Genomic DNA, 20,660 nt, shown 5'->3' with positions numbered 1-20,660 from the left:
ATCACATCTAACCCCCCCCCCCCCCGCCAAATAATATCCAGTGGATTTTATCAAGTTTCATGCCATCATCATAATATTCTGTCTCTATCTAGCTATTTCATCTTTCCTGCCCTTCTGCCAGACATGGCCCCTGATGGCTTATAATATCTATATATAAAATACACACAGACACATACACATCATAAAACAATAAATCAGTCAACGAGCGAAACGGCACTTAAAGCAATCAATACTAATTACTCATTAGGAATCTGAGAAACAAAAACATATGGTCCAAGATGCAGAAGCAACTCATTAAACAGCTGTAAAAAGCTATTAAACAAACAATGCTAGCTTGGAGAAACTCGTACTTAAAAGATAACAAAGATAAAGCTAAGATAGACCCCAGACCAGCAGAAGGCCCAGCACCCTTAACAGTGCTACCATTTCTGTTTGGGTACAGCCCAAGAGATTCTCACTTTGCATGTCACACCTCTTCCAGGTTAGGGAAATCCACTGAGTGTGCTTTTCCCGGGCCCCTGCTCCCACCCCCCACCAATGTCCTGGGGCCAGAACTGTACCTAAGAAGGAAGCCACAAAAGCCCTGTTTCCATAAACTAGGGCTGCCATAAGGTAATGGTAAAGGGACCCCTGACCATTAGGTCCAGTCATGGCCGACTCTGGGGTTGCGGTGCTCATCTTGCTTTCTTGGCCGAGGGAGCCGGCATACATTTTCCGGGTCATGTGTTCAGCATGACTAAGCCGCTTCTGGTGAACCAGAGCAGTGCACGGAAACGCCGTTTACCTCCCCCCCGGAGCGGTACCTATTTATCTACTTGCACAGGCATTCTTTCGAACTGCTAGGTTGGCAGGAACTGAGACCGAACAACGGGAGCTCACCCCGTGGCGGGGATTCGAACCGCTGAGCTTCTGATCGGCAAGCCCTAGGCTCTGTGGTTTAACCCACAGCGCCACCCACGCCCCTGCACCCCTGCCATGCAGATTTAATGTTAGCTTTCTGCTATTCACTTCAACAGGACTTGTCATGGAAGGTGTTGAGCCACACCTAGGGCTCAACATCCGGGATCTCCCGGACATTGCTGGGAGTTCAAAGATGGAATTGATGTCTGGGGGGAATTTCTGAAAGGCGGTGCTCAACAATTTGGGGGGTCTTCCTAAAAAACGCTCAACATCTTTTGGGGTATCCTGGTTTTTACATTTGGAAATATGGCAACCTTACCAGTAACCACTTCCAGTAGTCAGCAGCTCTTGGTTGGGCATCCAGCAGTTAATTGTCCAAACCATTATAACCATTCAGTTAAAACATGGTTTGTATGGCAGATGGGGCTTCTTAAGAACATATCTGGATTGCAGAGCTTTTAATGCTTTATAGATTTTTTTAAAAATTCAACCTACCAGTTTAATTGATCAAAACCAAACATGGGCTTTCTGGATCCTGGTCCACATCCCTGACTGCTGACGGGGTGGGAAAATAATGCTGTAATGTCCCAACACAGGGACATTAGGGAGCTGAAGATGGAAATGTAACTGTTGTTTTCAGTGACAGACATTTAGTCTAGTTTGGCCTAGGGGTGGGGAGATATTCCATTTGGTTCTCATTTAACGGCAAGCTTGCTGAATTCCCACTTTTTAAAATAATGTGCAAACTGAAACACATCCATTACTTGAAATATGCACTTCTCTGAATTTTGCAATGCAGCCAAGGAACATGTATAAAAATTAATACACTAGTGTACAAAACACATTATAATAAGAAAAAAATTGCTTGGTAAAACTTATTTCAAAAAGTAAAGACCAGGACACCCCGAAACTTGCTGGGCTTTTTTCCGATTGAGATTTTTTCTGATTGACTTGCCTAAAATCCGAGTAAAATCTGGTAACGTCTGGGAAAATTTTCATGAGGTATTTTGCAAAAATCACAAATAGATGTAAGTTAGGACTGGAATCATGAGAAACGGAGAGAAGCTGAAATCAGCATGTAAGATTCATCCATCAATAGCCACGAGTTCTGTCATAGAAGAGCTCATAGAGATTAAGAACCTAACAACCCCACAGGGCTCCCTTACTATCAAATTGTGCACAGAGCTCTCAGTGATGCAAGGAGGTCCCTTTCCTTTGCTTCATATCACTTCTATTTTTAAACAAATCTTTTCCAAAAAAGGCAGGTCCGCTGACATATTTGATTAAATACACAGGTATAATATATGGGTGAAATAGCTCATCTGACTTTTTGTGCTCTATGCTAATACAATATCAAGAAAATATCTGGATGCAAAAGTTGTGAAGGAATGATTATCTGGTAGTTTGTACAGGGTGTCAGAACTTCGTGTTGTAACAATGAAAAAGAGACAATATTTCTGAAGAGAGAGGGAATGAACTAGGAGACATTTATTTTTATTTGAAAAATAAAGCCTGTCAGCAAATACATAGCGATGGAATAGCTGGGATATATATTTTTATTCAGTGCATGTGTGAAATTTTCGGCACAAAGTTTGATAGGTATTCCTCAGGGAGGGGAAAAATGATAGCTCCATATAGATAATAGGTAAATCTTTTCTCCTCTTTCAGAACCTAGCCACCCAAGAGCTACACATATCAAGAAGCATCACCTTTTCCGGAGCTTGGGAATGATGTGACTGAAAGTTCATTGTTTGTGAGAAATACTCTGTGCTGCTGAGAAGTATATAACTCCTGCCCTTCTGCATCCGTCTCAAATTCTTTGTCACTTTGCACTTCTCCACATTTCCCAGATACAACTTCCCTTGTGTTCTGATAGATCTCTTTCTGTGACCTTTACTCCTCATCCCATTCCACCAGCCTCCTTCACCTAAAAGTCTCCGGCTTTCCTAAATACCTCAGCCCATTTCCCTTGCTACTTCTTATTCTAGAAGGTCCTCCCTAGAGATGTTAGAAGGCACCATTTTCTGTTCCCCTCCATATTCCTTACAGATGATACTGTTTCCTTTCTGCTGCAGTTCATTTCCTGCCAAAACCAATGTTACCGCATTTTTCGCCTCATAGGGCGCACCGGCCCATAGGGCGCACCTAGTTTTTTTTGGGGGGATAAAGAAAAAAAGTTTTATTCCCCCCCCCCCGGCGCAGGGCTGGGGCGGGGGAAGACAGAGCTGGGAACCCACAGAACAGGCTGCTATCCGCAAGCCTAGGGAGCCCGGTGGGAAGTCGCGCTGGTCTTCCCAGGCTTGCGGATATCTTCCCGAAGCCCGGGGCGCATGGCTCAGTGCGCCCCACGCTTCCGGATGCAGGCAGCTACCACCGCCAGCCTGCAAACCAGGTCGGGGACCAGCGGGAAGGCACGCGCCGCCTCCCCGCTGCCCCCCGAGCTTGTGGGGCTGGCGGTGGGGAGAAGCGCTGCTTTCCCCACTGCTTTCCCCACTTGCTATCTGCAAGCCTTGGGAGCCCGACGGGAACTCCCGCAGAGCTCCCAAGGCTTGCGGATAGCTTCCTGAAGCCTGCATTCGTCCCATAGGACGCACACACATTTCCCCTTCATTTTTGGAGGGGAAAAAGTGCGTCCTATAGGGCGAAAAATACGGTATTCATCTCACTGCCTGTTGTAGTGAAATTATGTAACTTCTGTAATTTATTCAACTTTGTGATACGTGCAAGTTACATTGTCATTAGGTTATTCCACCACAATAATTCTGATGCAAAGGAAATGCAATGCTAATTGGAGGGTGGGAAACAATCAGTTTTGTATCATTTGCAAATTGAAAATGACAACCGAAGTGAATACCAATCGTATTCCTTGGATTGATTCTCATTTTGGACATGGGATGAAGTAATGAACACCAGCAATTTACGCTCCTGTTTCTGTTGCAATTTCCAATATTCTTTGTCCTCCCAGAAAACTACTTACATTTTGCCACGTCTTGCTTACATCCTTCAAATCCCGCCTCAAAACCCACCTCTTCCACGAACCCCATCTTAATACATCTCGCCTACCTTAGTCCACACAAATTCAAAATAAGTGTGTAACTGCATTTGTTGACATCCAGTGTCGGAGGTGAGCCTGCTGTAAATCAGGCTATGCAAGTTGGAGTTAACTCTTTATTGGTAAAAACATGATCGACACAGGAGCGTCAGGCCTATTGAGCACAGCCACCCATCCCCAGTAGGTCTTACGTCCATGAAGCTGTTGCAGAGACTGAATGCCTCCCCATAGGTGCCTAAATCTCCTCCTCACCAGAGTTATTTCCAAGCAATTGGAGACTGCATCTGCACGTCACCAATCCTCCGCCCTCTTCAAGCCTCTTCTGGTTCTGGGAGACAAGCAGGGAGGGGAGCTTCTCGCAACAGGAGGGGGAGACACCTGTGACTCTTCATCAGCCTGACTCATCTCTGCCTCTTAGCCATCCTCCTCTCCTGCTTCAGCTTCTGTCTCAGATTCCGGACTGCTCTCTGCCATAGATTCTCCCTGCTCACTAAGCCCTGTTACCTCTGCAGCTTCCGATAACTCCTCCTCCCAGTATGTTTCTGAGCACAATTTAAAGTGTTGGTGCTGACCTTTAAAGCCATAAACAGCCTCGGTCCTGTATACCTGAAGGAGTGTCTCCATCCCCATTGTTCAGCCTGGACACTGAGATCCAGCGCCAAGGGCCTTCTGGTGGTTCTCTCATTGCAAAAAGAGGTTATAGGGAACCAGACAGAGGGCCTTCTCGGTAGTGGCACCTGCCCTGTGGAATGCTCTCTCCTCAGATGTCAAGGAAATAAGCAGCTATCCTATTTTTAAAAGACATCTGAAAGCAGCCCTATTTAGGGAAGTTTTTAATATTTAATGCTGTATTGTTTTTAACGCTCAATTGGGAGCCGCCCAGAGTGGCTGGGGTAACTCAGTTGGATGGGCGGGGTATAAATAATAAATTATTATTATTATTCTCCTTCTGACCACTCATCATCATCCCACCACCATTCCCCATACTCTGACCCTTCTTCCCTTGAGGGTTCCCCTAGTGGTTCCTATCACCATTCCTCTGTGTCCAACCAGCCCATGGCAACCAACTTTGCTTCTTGAATTTCTCTCCTCTCTCTCTTGATAGAGACTCTGTCTAGCCTCTTCCTTTCCCCTCTCCATTTCCTTCACAGTCATCTTTCAGGTTATAAAACAAGCCTCTTGGGACAAGGACCTGTCTTTTTCATTTATGTAATTTGTAGCATACCAACCTAACAGCAATGGTGCTGTGATAATAACAGTAATTAGGGCTGAGCTGGAACTGCTCATAACCGTTTTCCAGGAAAAAGATCAACAATGCTAACAAAATCCCTCCTTCCTTTTCCAATGGTTGTTTATGCCCCTTATGCAAAATGGAAGTTTGCATTTGTTTGCATTGTCCTTACTCTTCATTTGCCTCAATTTCTATCACTCACCTTTAGTGCAGCAATATCTGATTGGCTACGTATTGTTTACAATGTGATCACTGATTGGGGGTGGAATCATCCACATGACTAATGCAGGAATGAAGAAACAGAAGCACCTAGAAGGGGCTTGGAATAATGCCAAGTGTAACAATAGCCAAATAATAATAATAATAATAATAATAATAATAATAATAAGAAGAAGAAGAAGAAGAAGAAGAAGAAGAAGAAGAAGAAGAAGAAGAAGAAGAAGAAGAAGGAAGATTGTCGTGCGGAGACTTGAGTAATATTTGCACAATCTGTTGGGTCCGGATTGATAATTTAGTTGAATTTAGGATACCATTTAAATCAATGAAACCATGTTGATTTAAGTGGAAACTGAGTATAACTAATTTAGCCTGGATCCAACTCTAAGTATATAAGGGTAAAAATTGTCACAACTTTCAACATTTTAGCCTTGACTGAAAGAATCTAAGGTGAATAAGATTTTAAGCTGTTTGCCATAATAAACATTCAACATAAGCAGTCCTTAAAATAGTGCTAGCCATAATTCGGATGTGTTGTTATTTCTCTGAATTATGTTGTAAAACTTATTTCAGTTCAAGTAAGGATGCATCTAGGGACATGGGTGGCTCTGTGGGTTAAACCACAGAGCCTAGGACTTGCCGATCAGAAGGTCGGTGGTTCAAATCCCCGCGACGGGGTGAGCTCCCGTTGCTCAGTCCCTGCTCCTGCCAACCTAGCAGTTTGAAAGTATGTCAAAGTGCAAGTAGATAAATAGGTACCGCTCCGGTGGGAAGGTAAATGGCGTTTCCGTGCGCTGCTCTGGTTCGCCAGAAGCGGCTTAGTCATGCTGGCCACATGACCCGGAAGCTGTAGGCCGGCTCCCTCTGCCAATAAAATGAGATGAGTGCCGCAACCCCAGAGTCAGTCACGACTGGACCTAATGGTCAGGGGTCCCTTTACCCTTTTTAAGGATGCATCTATCATTCCCTGCATCTGAATCCCCACCCCGCTTCTAGATTGTGGAGTCCCAGCTGAGTTCTTGAGAACTCGGAGGTCCAAATTATTTGCAGAGTGATGCTGCTGGGCTAGCAAGGGGCCATTCTTCCATTTTTGATTTGTTCAGCCAACTTCACAGATGCGGCAGTTTTCAGTTCCCATCTCCCCCCCTCCCCTTTGCAGGTTTCCATTGCTTACAAGAGATTCAATGGTCGTACAAAAAGAATTCCTAATGTGATTGTGTAATCCCCTTTTTTGTTTGTGATGATTTAATCTATGAACATCAGTAGCTTTTAAAGGATAAAAAGGATGCAGACTGTGCACGTTCCAATTCCAAAGTTAATTTTAGAATTTCTCTCAAGTTTAATCCAAAGGCAGGCGCATAGCTGTCAACCGTCCCTTATTTGGCGGGAAACTCCCTTACTCCAGCGCCGTGTCCCGCTGCTGTCCCTTATTGATGATGTCCCTTAAATTTCCCGGGTTTCAAAGGAAGCAGCTCCTGTCCCTCCCTCCTTGCCGACCAGGGAGGAGGGAGGCTCCAACTGTGTTGCTCACCCAATAAGGAGTCTAAGAACGACTGGGGGGTGGAGTTTGCATGCCTTGTGCCGATCAAATCGGCCGCATTGCCTGGGGACTCGCCTTTGCTCAGCGCTTCCCAGTGGAGAGGTGACAGTGGTTTTCCTTGCTGCATCCCCTTTGCTGGGTTACTGCACTGTGGGAACCACCACTTGAGGCTTCGTTTGGCTGCTGGCTGGGCTTTCTGCCTTTGGCTCAGAGGGGCTCAGAAGTTGAACATACCTGTGCCTGGAAAATCCCTTGTTTTTGCTGCTGATCCCTTATTTTCGAGGCTGCTGGTCCCTTATTTTCAAATCTGTAAGTTGACAGCTATGGGCAGGCGATGTGGGACAGAGTAAAGATCCTACTCATGGCATAACGGCAAAATGGAACTGGGGCCATCCCTCCACCCCCAGATTCATTCTCTTTCTGCCCTTGCTCTTGTACCTCAGCAACCTTGTTCTTTTGCCAGTTTGGAATATATATATATAATTGTTGCTGTCTTGTAAAAGCTGCTGGAAAGCAGGGGGAATTTAGCTGCCAGGTCTGAACGGCAGGGGTGGAATTGGCAGTAGTAAAAACCAAATAAAGATTCAGCAAATAAAAGATAATATACATTGTCCCCCGTTGAGCTTGTTTTCAAATTGCTGTGTTCAAATGAACTTCTAGCACTGCAAACTGTCTTTAGTCTCTTGCCTGCTCCTGCCACCAGTGCCCTGTTTCCCATCCGTCTCCTCTCCTCCGTTTTAGTCTCATGATACTCCAAACTTTCATTTGTCTCTCCTAGTGACTTGAATGGGAGCAAATGCAATGTGCACCCTTTCCTGTTTTAGATGAAGCTCTATCAGAGTTTCTTACTATGGGAGCAATCAAGCAGAATGGCTTCATTAGGCTGAGGATGTGTTTATTTGTAAACTACTGGCACTAACTGAATTTGGGGTGGAAAATGCAAATATTTAGATAGTGGGGCCTTGTCTTATTTCCATTTTACAGTGGCACCTCAGGTTACATACGCTTCAGGTTACATATGCTTCAGGTTACAGACTCCGCTAACCCAGAAATAGTGCTTCAGGTTAAGAACTTTGCTTCAGGATGAGAACAGAAATCGTGCTCCGGCAGCGCAGTGCCAGCAGGAGGCCCCATTAGCTAAAGTGGTGCTTCAGGTTAAGAACAGTTTCAGGTTAAGAAAGGACCTCCGGAACAAATTAAGTACTTAACCCCAGGTACCACTGTACTTACTGTTTATTTATTTATTTATTTTGGCAAAGTAATAATAAATAAATAAAAATAAAAATGTGAACCCCCAACCCCAAGACCATTCCATTTTGTAACTATCCAACCCCCCAAAATTCCAACACCTGTTTAATGGTTTGGCCCCTTTCTGTACAGATTCTGCAAATACTTTCCATATCTCCTCAAAAATAATTTCTCCTGCATATTCCCAGTCTTACCTTAATAGGACATGTTAATTTATCATTAATAGCTATATCCCACACCTCTTTATATCATTCTTCCATTTTATATTCCCCTTGCCCCTTCCACTTCCTAGCTATAATAACTCGTGCAGCTGTCAATAAATTTGTGAGCGAGTCGTTCATAGCCTGCGAACCTTCCACCCCATTGTAAATTGATAATAATGCTACCTCTGGACTTTTGGTCAGTGTGAACCCAGTGATTTCTGTTATCTCTTTAAACACCCTTTGCCAAAAAAGTGTACATATTTACACCCCCATGACATGTGAACATCAGTTCTAGTTTTCTTCTCATTTTACTTTTGCCTGGTGTCATGGACTTGTTAATGAATGCAACCTGTTTGGTTTCCTTATTATTATTATTACTACCGTAGGAATCAACTCCTAGGGGCCAAGGTCCCTTTGGGCCCCCAGTAGAATTTTTTTTGGGGGGCAGGGCCCCCAAAGTTGATGGGCATTGCCATTCAAATGGTGCGTGCTCACCACATATTGTGATCAATTATGCGGGGTGGGTTTTACCTGCCCCCCAATTTTATTCAAGTTTGCACCCCTGATTATTATTGTTACTGATATCATCAGTATGGATGGGGTATAAATTTGTTCTGTTTGCATTTTAATGTGAACCTGCCTAATTTTCATTTCTCAAACCAATGAGGCAGCCAAAGCACATATATTGTTTGAATGTCAGTCTCCTCCCAATTTTGCGATGCAGTCCTTCACTCAAAAAGAGATTAGGGTAGCCAGTAGCAGTAGGAAGAGGTGTGTCCATCTTCAGCTTATGACAGAAGCTGCCAGGTGTACCCTTTAAACTCTCATCATTTCATATATATTTCCTCAAATAATGAACTCTAAAATTACAACAATTAGCATGTGGAGGCTTTATGGATTTTTAAAAATGTTATAAAGGGGTCCTCATTCCCATAAAGGTTAGAAACCACTGGGCAGTGCCAGATTTATGTATAGGCTAAGTAAGCTGAAGCCTAGGGTCTCAAAATCTAGGGGATCTCGCCAGCCTGCCCGCTCCCCAGCAGGCAACCTCCCCTCTCCCAAAATTGCAAACTCAAGACTTCATGCAAGGGCAGGGCAACTCAGGTCCAGCAGCTATGAAACTCAGGGCTAGCCAGTGGGTAACCAGCAGGAAACACTTCAGCTCAACCTTTGCACTGTTGACTGAACACCCCTGCTGTGCAGATAATGGAGAAAGGTCGTAAATTGTATCCCTTCTGGCATCCTGGCCAACTCTATTATGGTGGTGTAAACCCTGGTGCACCAGGAGCCCAGAATAGCAGCAAATAAAATCTGCTCACATGTCAGCGACTGATAAGACTTGTCAACCAGTTATTCCAAAGTCTTCCTAAATTATAAAGCTCCAAAATACAGGCCAAAAGAGAGCAGGTCTGGGAAGAGCAAGCCATACAATGGGCACCACCAGTGAAAAGGCCCTGCTCCGTGTAGCTCCTGCCCTGTCATTTGATAGGGTGCCCACTTGCCCTCCTCCTTGACATGGAATGCTCTCTTTTGGAGTCTCCAGGTCCAATATAAAGACCATAAGAAGGGAGAGCCGGGACTTTGAAGTTCCCAACAGCTTTTAAGCAAGCAAGCAAGCAAGCAAGCACACAGGTCACCTTTGTTACAGGACACCTTTGTCCTGGCCAGGCCTGCACCCAATCTTGTTTTTGTACAATCTTGTTTGTCCTCAGTAACCAAAATTATATTATCAACATATACAAGCAGGAAAGTTGTTTTCCTTAATTTGCAAGGAATCGTACAAAACAAAGTGGCACCAATAAAGAAAAGTTCCAGGGTGGCAACAGAAAGCAAACTAAAAATGCTTTTGCAGTTCATTAGAACTATCCAGCAATATCAAGTTATAGAAAAACTAGTGCTATTAACAGTAACCCTTCTAGTTGGTTAATTGATTTGGCAACTTCCATGCACATGACATCTGCTGCTAATTTTCCCCCAAAGAGTTAAATGATAACACATTAGAGGCAGCTACAGTTGCAATTGGAAACAAAATATCTGTGAAAGGAAGAGGAGCAGGTTTGCGCAAGTGTGTTGCAGGTAGAAATACTGTTTGTAATGAAGTGAGAGCAGTAGTTGCTCGAAGTAACAAATAAGAAATTTTTGAGAATTTACATGGAGATTAAAATTGATTAATTCATTGAGAAGGGGATTGTAAGAACAACACTGGGGCCTAATTTGAATACTAGAGTGCCTGGTATCTGGTGGGCAATCTCCTCCTTTATTTCCACACTGTGGCTGCAGACCAAATCACCTGTCAGGAGAGCTATGAGGTTCAGGTTTGGGTCATATGCCTTGTCAATCCCAGCAGGTATATAACAGGAAGACCCGGCCTGCCCAGGCCTAGAGAATGAAAGAGGCATTCATGGTGAGTTCCGGCACCTCTTTTTCTAGAAAAATAGCACTGATAATAATAATTTTATTATTTGTACCATGCCCATCTGACTGGGTTGCCCCAGCCACTCTGGGCAGCTTCCAACATATGCAAAAACATAATAAAACATGGCACATTAATGTATAGGATTGAACTTGGAGATGGTGGTTGTAATTAACATCCTGTTATAGAGAGGGCATGATTTGAGCTGATGTGCGTCCTATCCAAGCTATAAGCATAACCATGAAAGAAAATACCTTTTTATCAAAGAATTTTTAAAGCCTCTGTTTGGGTTGAAATAAGTGTCCTAAATGGATTCTGGAAGTATTCTTTACACATTGCTTTTTCACTGATAGCAGAGCAGAGGGAACCAAAAAATGAAGTGCATAGATACAATAAAGAATTATATCCAATGAAAAGGTCTAAAGATAAATGATTCTGCGAGGCAGCTTCAGGATAAAAAGAAATGGGAAGATTTTATTCAGTCCCATCATCACAGATAGTATTGATGGATGGGATATAAAGAAGGTGATCGTTATGTGTGAATAGTAGACATTATATGATTTCAAATGAGTCTTACTCTGCGTTTCCTTGTGGTTTGTGCTAGTGGAGAAGAAAAATGGGCAGCTTTATGTATAAAAAGAAAACATATTCACCTTTTGTTCTGCACTATGAAAAGGAGAGAATGAAAAGCCACAAATGAAAGCACCCCTATATCCTTCTCTCCAAATCCTGAAGATTGGGAAGTGTCAACCAAGAAAAACATCCCAGCAGAAACAAAAAATAAATTAACAAATCAGCTGTGCTAAAGTTGGGGAACTAGGTCTGGCTATCGCAGCAGCTGAAATAGTCACCGTCATATTGCCATTGAAATGAGGTGACCCTATGTGATGGCCACTTTCTTCTGGATGCCCCAAAATGAGAAGTCTGCTCACCTTTTCTGGTGGGCGGTGTTGCGGCTGGGCATCCATGATCCAATAGTGATCCAGCATGGGGGGCGGAGATTGACGCCCCTTGCTCGCATTGCATTGGACACATCGTTGGTGCTGGGTGGGCCCATGCAGGACATGGTCCTGCTGGCCAATCAGTGCTGGTTGTGGGCATGACTGCAGGAGATTTAACCACGGCACTGCCAGGGACCTGTCTTTGTGGTTGGCTAGTGTCCCCCAAAGCCTCATTTGCATCTCGAGGCCCCAAGACCCACCCCCAAAATAAATACACACGGACACTAATATTAGTTTAAGTTTTTGGGCAAAATTTTTGGCCACAACTTTACTGAAATACAATCATGTGAGTGGTATTGGCTTAGGCATTGACTCCCCACTATAACTGACTCCACCTCTCAGGGTGATCGTCAAATGGGGTAAACCAAACGAGGGAGCTAGGTCGATGAGGACCAACCTAAGCTCACCCCGGGGTTCCTGTGGTCCTGGCATGGCCCTAGCCCCTCAAGCGGACTTCAGATGAGATCCAGGACCCCCAGATTCCTTTAACGGAATACCCAGTTCCTGGAGGGGCAGGTGATGGCTGTACCTCCCCTCCCCACAATCCAACTGAGCCAATGCCTAACTGCCACCTTACAAGTTGTGACGATTTGCTAAGGGGTAGGTGAAAACCAAATGGCTAAAGCCAATCTACCAAATGGAAAAATTCCTACCCAGCCCCTGTTCCAAAACAGGCGACCCAAACCAAAGCAAGGCCAAGCGACTCTACCTAAACTAGGGAGGGTGGGCGGGTGTTCAGCAATGTGAAGCAAGTGCCCCTCCTTGCATCACACTGCTGTTTTTAAAGCCCCTGGGATCACGCCACGCACTGGCTATTGGCTAAAATCACCTGGTGTGATCCCAGGGGAATGGCCAGGACTTCTTGCTCCTACCCCCCCATTTTAACCCTATCAGGTGAGCTCTTGGGTCCCGCGCGCAACCAGGACCTTCTGTTATGGGGATCCCATTTAGTTCACACTGCGGAAGGGGCCAGTTCACATTCACTGACTGCCCAGAGGTTACAATTTCCTAGGGAGGGTAGCAGCAAACAAAAGTGGAGACGATGCTGCACCCATCAGATTCCTGCCTGCATTCCTTCAGGATTCCAGTCTGGCAGAGTGTGTGTCTGCTTTGTGTCTCTAAAGGTGTTCCCCCTTGATGTGATAAGCCAGCAGTTCTACTTTCCCAGCTAGATACTGCAGCCTCCGTACTATGGCCTGGAACAGCTCAAGAAAAGATCAGCAACCAGTCTCATGTTCACTACCCTCACTCACTACTAACTGCCCTGAGACCTCTGGGTATAGGGTGGTATATAAATTCAATGGAGGAGGAGGAGGAACTTTGGTTCCTCTCAATTTCCCCAACCTTAATGTTCATTTCCCCACATTTCTGCATTGCTTCCTAATCCTCATCAACATTCACCTACGTTTCAGTAGTCTTTTCTTGTAATTTACAGTTTTCTATGCCATTTGGTAAACATATTTTAGCCAGAAAGCCCCCCTGCCCCGCCACTGCCAATTACATGCATTTTTCTACAGAATATTTGGCTGGAATATTGTGTGCAGTTCTGGTTGCCTCATCTCAAAAAGGATATTATAGAGTTGGAAAGGGCTTCAGAATGACCGCTCCCCACATAAAATGGCGGGGGCTTTGCATGGACATGCGCAGCCCCTGGATCTGGAGCAGCTCCATCAGCACGGGCTTGGCTTTGCCTTCCCCCAGATGGGATACTTGGAGGTCTCCGCCTACCTCAGTCAGTTGTCCAATCCCGCCTGGGGGAAGCGTTGCCAAGGAGACCAGGCCAGGTAGGGGAGGGATTACCTGCCCACACAATAGAGGGAGGATCTTACCTGGGAATCCTCAGTTGGCTCCAGAGCTTATCCCACCCTTCCCACCCTCAGTTAAGTCTTATTTTGCAGGTTAACCTTTTCTTCACAGGTATGCGGGCGCTGCTACGTCAAGGTCGCTGTTGAAGGGCCAGAAAGGAATTCTCCAGCATTGGCAGCTTTTGCCTTTCCTGTAGCATAACGTCACAACTTTGGCAGTATCAGGCCTTGGGCAGAATCCTTTAGTCGTGCAACGATGACCCACACCCTCTTCCTCTTTGCAGCGGTAATACCAGGGTTCCCCGTTAAAGGGGTTTCTGAGGGGAGGCTTTGACCATACGCCGAGAGGTCGTCATTGCTCTCCCTTGCGATGGCGGTGTAACGGGGGCAGCTATCTCTGCTTGAACATATGTTCTCCAGAGCCGGCCCATCCCCCCCCCACTGGACAACCCTGATGTTCCCTAGGTCCCTGGCTGGGGTCTAGGGAGGGATAACGGCCAATGCCTGACCCAAGGTCTACCCACATCTGAAATATAATAAAGTTGTGGCCAATTTAATCCCATAGCACCTTGTCTTGAGTTGTTATTCCACATGACGGTGGGCCGCCCGGGGTCTGGGGGACTCCGTCTGTCCATGCAAAACAATCAAAGGGATGGAGTGGCTTCCACGTGGAGAAAGGTTGCAGCATTTGGGACTTTTCAGTTTAGAGAAAAGGCAAGTAAGAAGAAGCATGATAGAAGTCTTTAAAAAATCATGTATGCTCTGGAGGAAGTACATAGAGAAAGGTTTTGTTAAGTATAATTGTTTAATTGACACTGAAATGGAAAATGCCTGTGTGTATTACTGAAGTCTTTAACATGGGGATTTTCCATGGGGCTATATTGAAGCCAAGACTCCCAGATGGGTTAATAATTAAAAAGCAGAGACATTACCTTACCGACAAAGGTCCGTATAGTTAAAGCTATGGCTTTCCCAATAGTGATGTATGGAAGTGAGAGCTGGACCATAAAAAAGGCTGATCGCCAAAGAATTGATGCTTTTGAATTATGGTGCTGGAGGAGACTCTTGAGAGTCCCATGGACTGCAAGAAGATCAAACCTATCCATTCTTAAAGAAATCAACCCTGAGTGCTCACTGGAAGGACAGATCCTGAAGCTGAGGCTCCAATACTTTGGCCACCTCATGAGAAGGGAAGACTCCCTGGAAAAGACCCTGATGCTGGGAAAGATGGAGGGCACAAGGAGAAGGGGACGAAAGAGGACGAGATGGTTGGACAGTGTTCTCGAAGCTACCAGCATGAGTTTGACCAAACTGCGGGAGGCAGTGAAAGACAGGAATGCCTAGCGTGCTCTGGTCCATGGGGTCACGAAGAGTCGGACATGACTTAACGACTAAACAACAACAATAACAACAACAACAATTATGTGTTATTTCACATGAGAGCATTAATCTTAGATCGCATGAGAGCTATTGAATTGCAAATTTGCCATCTTGGAAGGGTGGTGGCTGAGTCTTTTGCACTTCATGTGCATTTGCAATGTCAGACGCAACGGAAATGAAAAGGCCTGCAAGTTGTATACTACAATACACTGGTATATATTTGATGTTAGTCGCCCTGAGCCTGGTTTCAGCCAGGAAGGGAGGATTACAAATAAAAGTTGTTGTTGTTGTTGTTGTTTATTAGCAGTGGCGTAGTGTGGGGGTGCAGGGGGGGCCGGCTGCACCAGGCACAACATCTGGGGGGCGCTCGCACTCGCAGCTCTCTGCCCCCTGCTAAAATCCATGGGTTAGGGGGCGCAAATTACTTGCCTTGCCCCGGGTGCTGACAACCCACGCTACGCCACTGTTTATTAGGCAGTTTCTTCTTCTTCTTCTTCTTCTTTTTCTTCTTCTTCTTCCTCCTCTTCTTCTTCTTCTTCTTCTTCTTCTTCTTCTTCTTCTTCTTCTTCTTCTTCTTCTTCTTCTTCTTCTTCTTCTTCTTCTTCTTCATCAACCAAACCAGCAAGTAGACCATGGGGAGCCTTTAAGCTGTATATATTTTTTGACCTTTTAAAAGAATTCTTTAGTAGGTTATGCCAACTGCTGGGCAATTTGGTTGTGTGCCATCTTCCCTGTTGCAGTGCAGAGCAACATTCAATTACATTGTTTTGTGTGATCAGATGGTTCAACCTATCAATTTAACACTTGCATTGTTTTCTCTTCAACTCTCCAAGCCTATCTTCAGGTCAGTGGAAGTAACCATGTCTCTAAATCATAGGGACCACTTCTCTTGGTTCCTTCAGAAACTGATATGCAAGATTTGGGACATGAGGGCTCCGCCAAGGTCCTAGAGTACACCTTCTCCTTCCCAAAGCCAGGCAAGCACTTAATGGGCTTTGAGAAGGAGAAAAAGAGGCTGTAAGAGCCTTGCTTAAGCTGGTGCCACAAGGGCTGGGAGGAGGGCATCAAACAGCCTTGCAGAGGGTGGCATATAACCAAGGGCCACTTCTCTCAATGTGCCTTCAAAAGTGTACTCCTGTGTGCGAATTACCTTCACTGCCTTGGAACAATTGTGCTAGCCACTTCTTGTTTTCTGCTTTCTCCCAAGTCATTGTACATATGGCGTAAACTCCAACAGACCCAAACTAATTGACTTGGGCAATTATGCTTTAGGCCAGTTCCCTTTCGCATTGTCGCCCAATAGGCAGTGAATGCCAGCAAACTATATCTATTTGACAAATGGAAATTGAGGCAGGCAATGCTGGATAATTTCATTTGGTGTGCGTTTTTAAGGTAAACCAATCTCATTTACATTTCCCAAAAGTGTAATATGTGCATCAGAACGCACAGTTGTTTTAATCTTGCAATGCACTTCTTGGCTCATAAATGAGTACACATATGTACTATATTTTTCGCTCTATAGGATGCACTTTTCCCCCTCCAAAAATTAAGGGGAAATGTGTGTGCGTCCTATGGAGCGAATGCAGGCTCCTTGGCTTCAGCAATAGCAACGTGAATCCTCCGAAGCGCAGAGGGAGCGCTCCCTCCACGCTCCGGAGGCTTCGCATTGCTTTCGCTGAAGCCTGGAGAGCGAGAGGGGTCGGTGCGCACCATCCCCTCTCGCTCTCCAGGCTTCAGGGATAGCTGCCTGAAGCCTTGGGAGCGCAGCACGAGTTCCCACTGCGCTCCGCAGGCTTCGGATTCCTTTTGCTGAAGCCAGGAGAATATGACTATCCTGGCTTCAGCAGAGAGGGAGAGCTGTGCAGCACCCCTTCAGCCAAGCCGGAGGAGAAATGGAAGGGGCTCCGTTTCTCCTGCCGCTTCGCTGAAGGGGCGCTGAGCAGAGAGGGGGAGATTTTTTTCCCTTGTTCTCCCCCTCTAAAACCAGGTGCATCCTATGGTCTGGTGCGTCCTATAGAGCGAAAAATACGGTATATTTTAGGGAGAAATGTTTATGATTCCTGATTATCTGCAGGATCTTTTCATTACGTAATCTTCAACCGCTAACACACTGGACACACTGGGAAAAGCATGCTTTGCTCTCTCCTCTTTTTTAATGGAGCGTCTTCATGAAGTTGTGGTCAAAACATCCTTCTCCTATGTTTTCCCTGTTCGGTTTCCTTTCACTTTCCAGAGATCAGAAAACTCAATGGAACAGCTGCATAATTTCACCAGGTGTATCTGTCCTGTGGGGGTTTGGCTAGGGTTGCTGCCTTTGATTGGGCAAAATACGGGACAGGTCAGGCAAAATAAAGGACAGATCGGGGAGAACTGGGGAGCTAAAAATTACTTTACCTAGTGCAAAGAAATGACTTCAAAGCAATCCATTGCAATGATCAAATGGAAGCTATCAGTCAGTGGTGGAGCAAGCCAATCGGACTCCTGGGGCGGCGCACGTGCCTTGCACCCAGAGGCGGGGCCAGCCACCTGTGGGGGTGGGGCGAGCCAGAGCAGGATGCTCCATAGGGCCTCTGAGGAGTCTGCCTGCCTCCTCCCATTCAGCTGCCCCTAAAGCTGAGGGGAAGATGGTGGGCGGACTGTTTGGGGCAGAGTGGAGCCTGTGGGCGCCCAAGCCACACCGTCACTCCCAGAAGAGACATGTGGCTCGGGCATGCTGCAGGCCCCATGGTGAGTGCCGCCCGGCATTTTGTCATCCCCTCAGTGGTGACACCCAGGACCGCCCCCGACACACACACCCTTCCTTCACCCCTGTTATCAGTAACTGCAAATATTCCAAGAACAGTATTGAAAAGAAATCTTCACTACCTGCTGAATTTCTGCCTTCCGGAAGGATGATAATTGTAGAAACCCATCGAGGAAGGAAGGAAGGAAGGAAGGAAGGAAGGAAGGAAGGAAGGAAGGAAGGAAGGAAGGGGGAGAGGGAGAGGGAAAGAGAGAGAGAGAGAGAGAGAGAGAGAGAGAGAGAGAGAGAGAGAGAGAGAGAGAGAGCGCAACAAATTCTTAGCTTTGAAAGGGCTGAGGCTGCTGCTCATCCTCTTAGAACCATTGGCAAGAGCTCAGCTCAACCCAGAAGAATCTACTGGCTGGCAAGCTTTATTGGCTAGCCTGGAGCATCAAACAGCCAGCTTTGGAGGGAGGGCTTAACTTGCAAGGTGCCTAGCAAGCAAGTTAGGGTGAGGAAACTTTAATGCCAATTTTATTTTGTTATGACTTTGAAAATGGGACAAAAGGCATCCCAACTGGGACAGGGGACACTGCTGTTCAGAAATCCTAAATTTTAAGGGATGGGTGGCAACTTTAGTTTTGGCTGATTATGGCCTGTATAGATTGCTCTAGTTATTTAAGGATACAAGGCCATAAGATCAGCCTGCTGCCTCAGGCCACCAACTCATCTAGTCCACCATCCTGTTCCTATCAGATGCCTCTAGAAGGCCCGTAAGCAGGACCAGAGGACAAGAAGACTCTCTTCTCTGTGGTTTCCAGCAACTGATATTCAGAAGCACTACTGCCTTCAGTCGTGGAGACAGAGCATAGCCATCATGAAAAGCCGTCCAAGTTGGTGGCACTTGTGGAAGCAGAGTTTATAGGGGTGCCTTACGTCTGGGTTTCTCCGGACACATCTAGGATTCAGGCAGCAAAATGGCGTCCGGGTGGATTTTTGCTGAATCAGCAAAATAAACAGGAAAACAATATTTGACTGGATTTTCACTTTTCGGAATATGGCAACCCTAAGAATGTATGGGACTGGAGTCTGCAAGGAGCTAGGCTTATAATAAGCCTGAACCTATACAGGTCTTATATTCATAAGGCCATGTCTCTTAGGGTACAAGTAGAAAGTTGACATGTAGGTGGGAGAGAAGGTGGAACAATGAAGTATGGAATGTCGAAGATTTGGACTTCAGCAATGCTGCTTTCCCCGTGAAACTAGTTTATTGTGCTTTCTTATCGACTCGGTTGTGAGAGTTTTGTGGTGACTATAGAAGGCTGTTAGCTCTGTAGGTAAGCAGAACACCTTAATGATCAGTTCAAAATAGATTCTGACTGATGGAGGTCTTCTCCAAAGCAATTGTCTTATCTTAATAAACAGAGTCTTCACCCTATACACATTGTGAAGGCTTGATCTTCTTCCACACTCTCATTGCCTCCTGTCGAGTGAGTTCCATAATTCCATAGTACTTTATTTTATCTGACTTGAATCTTTCAATATTCATCTTCATTGACTGTCCCCCTGAATATGCTTGATTTGACTCAGGCCTTGGCTGAATCTGGTGGACAACCTTACTAAATTGCAAGGTTGCCATATCTCAAAAAATGAAAACCAGGACAGAGTTGTTGAGTTTTTTCTTTTTCTTTTTGCCCGAAGTTGTGGAGATTGTTGCTGTTGTTGTTTTAGGGAAACCAAAGTTGTTGGGCTTTTTTAGCAAAAGCTACAAGAATTTTTGAGTTTTGGATCTTTTTTAAAATAAAATTTTAACCCCCTATGCCTATATTCCAGGACATTTGCCTGATTATGAAAGATAATCCTGGGCACCATTTTCAGAGGCAAATTCCAGGACATGTTCTGGAAAATCAGGACATATGGCAGCCCGTGGGGTGGGGTGGGAAGAATATTTCACCTTCTCCCCATATTCTGTGGTACAAATGAAAATCCTTCTTCTAATATTTGTAGTTGAGGAAAGGTGGGCTGTCCACTTGGCTGCAGAATGATATTAGGATTCCAGAAGTCTGAAAGCTAAGTTGCTATTCTACTTCCTGCTCAAAGTAGAACAGCAATGATTAGGTGCTGCAAAATCACCCATGTCTGCAAGCTCCCTTAAATCTACCCCAACACCTTATCACATCTATGTGTTATGATGAAAATAGAACCAATGCTATATTATTCTTCAAAGCAACTGCTATTGCTTTTACAGCCTACCTCCTTTAATTGTTCGACAAAGTTAATTATTATTTTCTGCATAGTTCATCCACCCTCATATTATTGCTTTACAATGGAATGCTGCCTTTGTTGTTCCCTCTGGCAGACTTTCACATTTGGACGGCAGTTCTGAGCTTCTTGTATGAGAAGTTTTACATTTTCTTTTATTTTTCATTGCGGAAATACTGCCAAATGAAAATCAGCAATTCTCTCTGCCCGCCACCCAATTGTTCTGAGCTGGCAGGTATGAGTCAGCCAGGAAGTCTAAAAACCAATTGTCTATGGGCCTTCCTGTGGCTATCTAAATTAGTATTTTCTCCCCTCTTTTGAGATGGCAAGCTTTCTAAAATAGCAATAGCATTCATCAAATCTGAATAGCTATCCAAACATAAGAGTGTCATATAAAATGCCTGTGATACACCGGCCAAAACATGCAGTATTTATTGTTTAAAGAAAACAGTCAAGACATGATGATCTACTCCCTCTTTACTGAGGAGAAATTGATGGCAGAGTAGGCAGCTCTAAGCCAGTTATATACTTTAGCCTTTTGTGTGTGTGAAGGGGAGGTCTTTGGAGATGAGATTGGTTCAAATATTGCAGGGCAGCCGAAGTCTTTTCATGGTGGAACAGTGGGCACACAAACTTTCTTTCACCATGATTATGTGATAATGAACCATTCAGATCCTCAGGGGCTAA

General features: G+C 45.1%; 1 long non-coding RNA gene across 1 annotated transcript in view; it reads right to left on the bottom strand.

Annotated features, from left to right (window-relative positions):
• LOC309373836 overlaps nt 1-16,576 on the bottom strand; it is a 265,180-nt gene extending 248,604 nt beyond the window's left edge. The window contains exon 1 of the long non-coding RNA XR_014170221.1: nt 16,493-16,576. This is a non-coding gene — a long non-coding RNA (uncharacterized lncRNA). The remainder of the gene's footprint in view (nt 1-16,492) is intronic.
• Between the last annotated feature and the right edge of the window lie 4,084 nt (nt 16,577-20,660).

This window comes from Podarcis melisellensis (genome assembly GCF_964234715.1).
Source record: "Podarcis melisellensis genome assembly, chromosome: 7".
Classification (NCBI taxonomy): Eukaryota; Metazoa; Chordata; class Lepidosauria; order Squamata; family Lacertidae; genus Podarcis; species Podarcis melisellensis.
The sequence above is the reverse complement of the archived record's forward strand: the minus strand, read 5'-3'. Positions and strand labels throughout refer to the sequence as shown.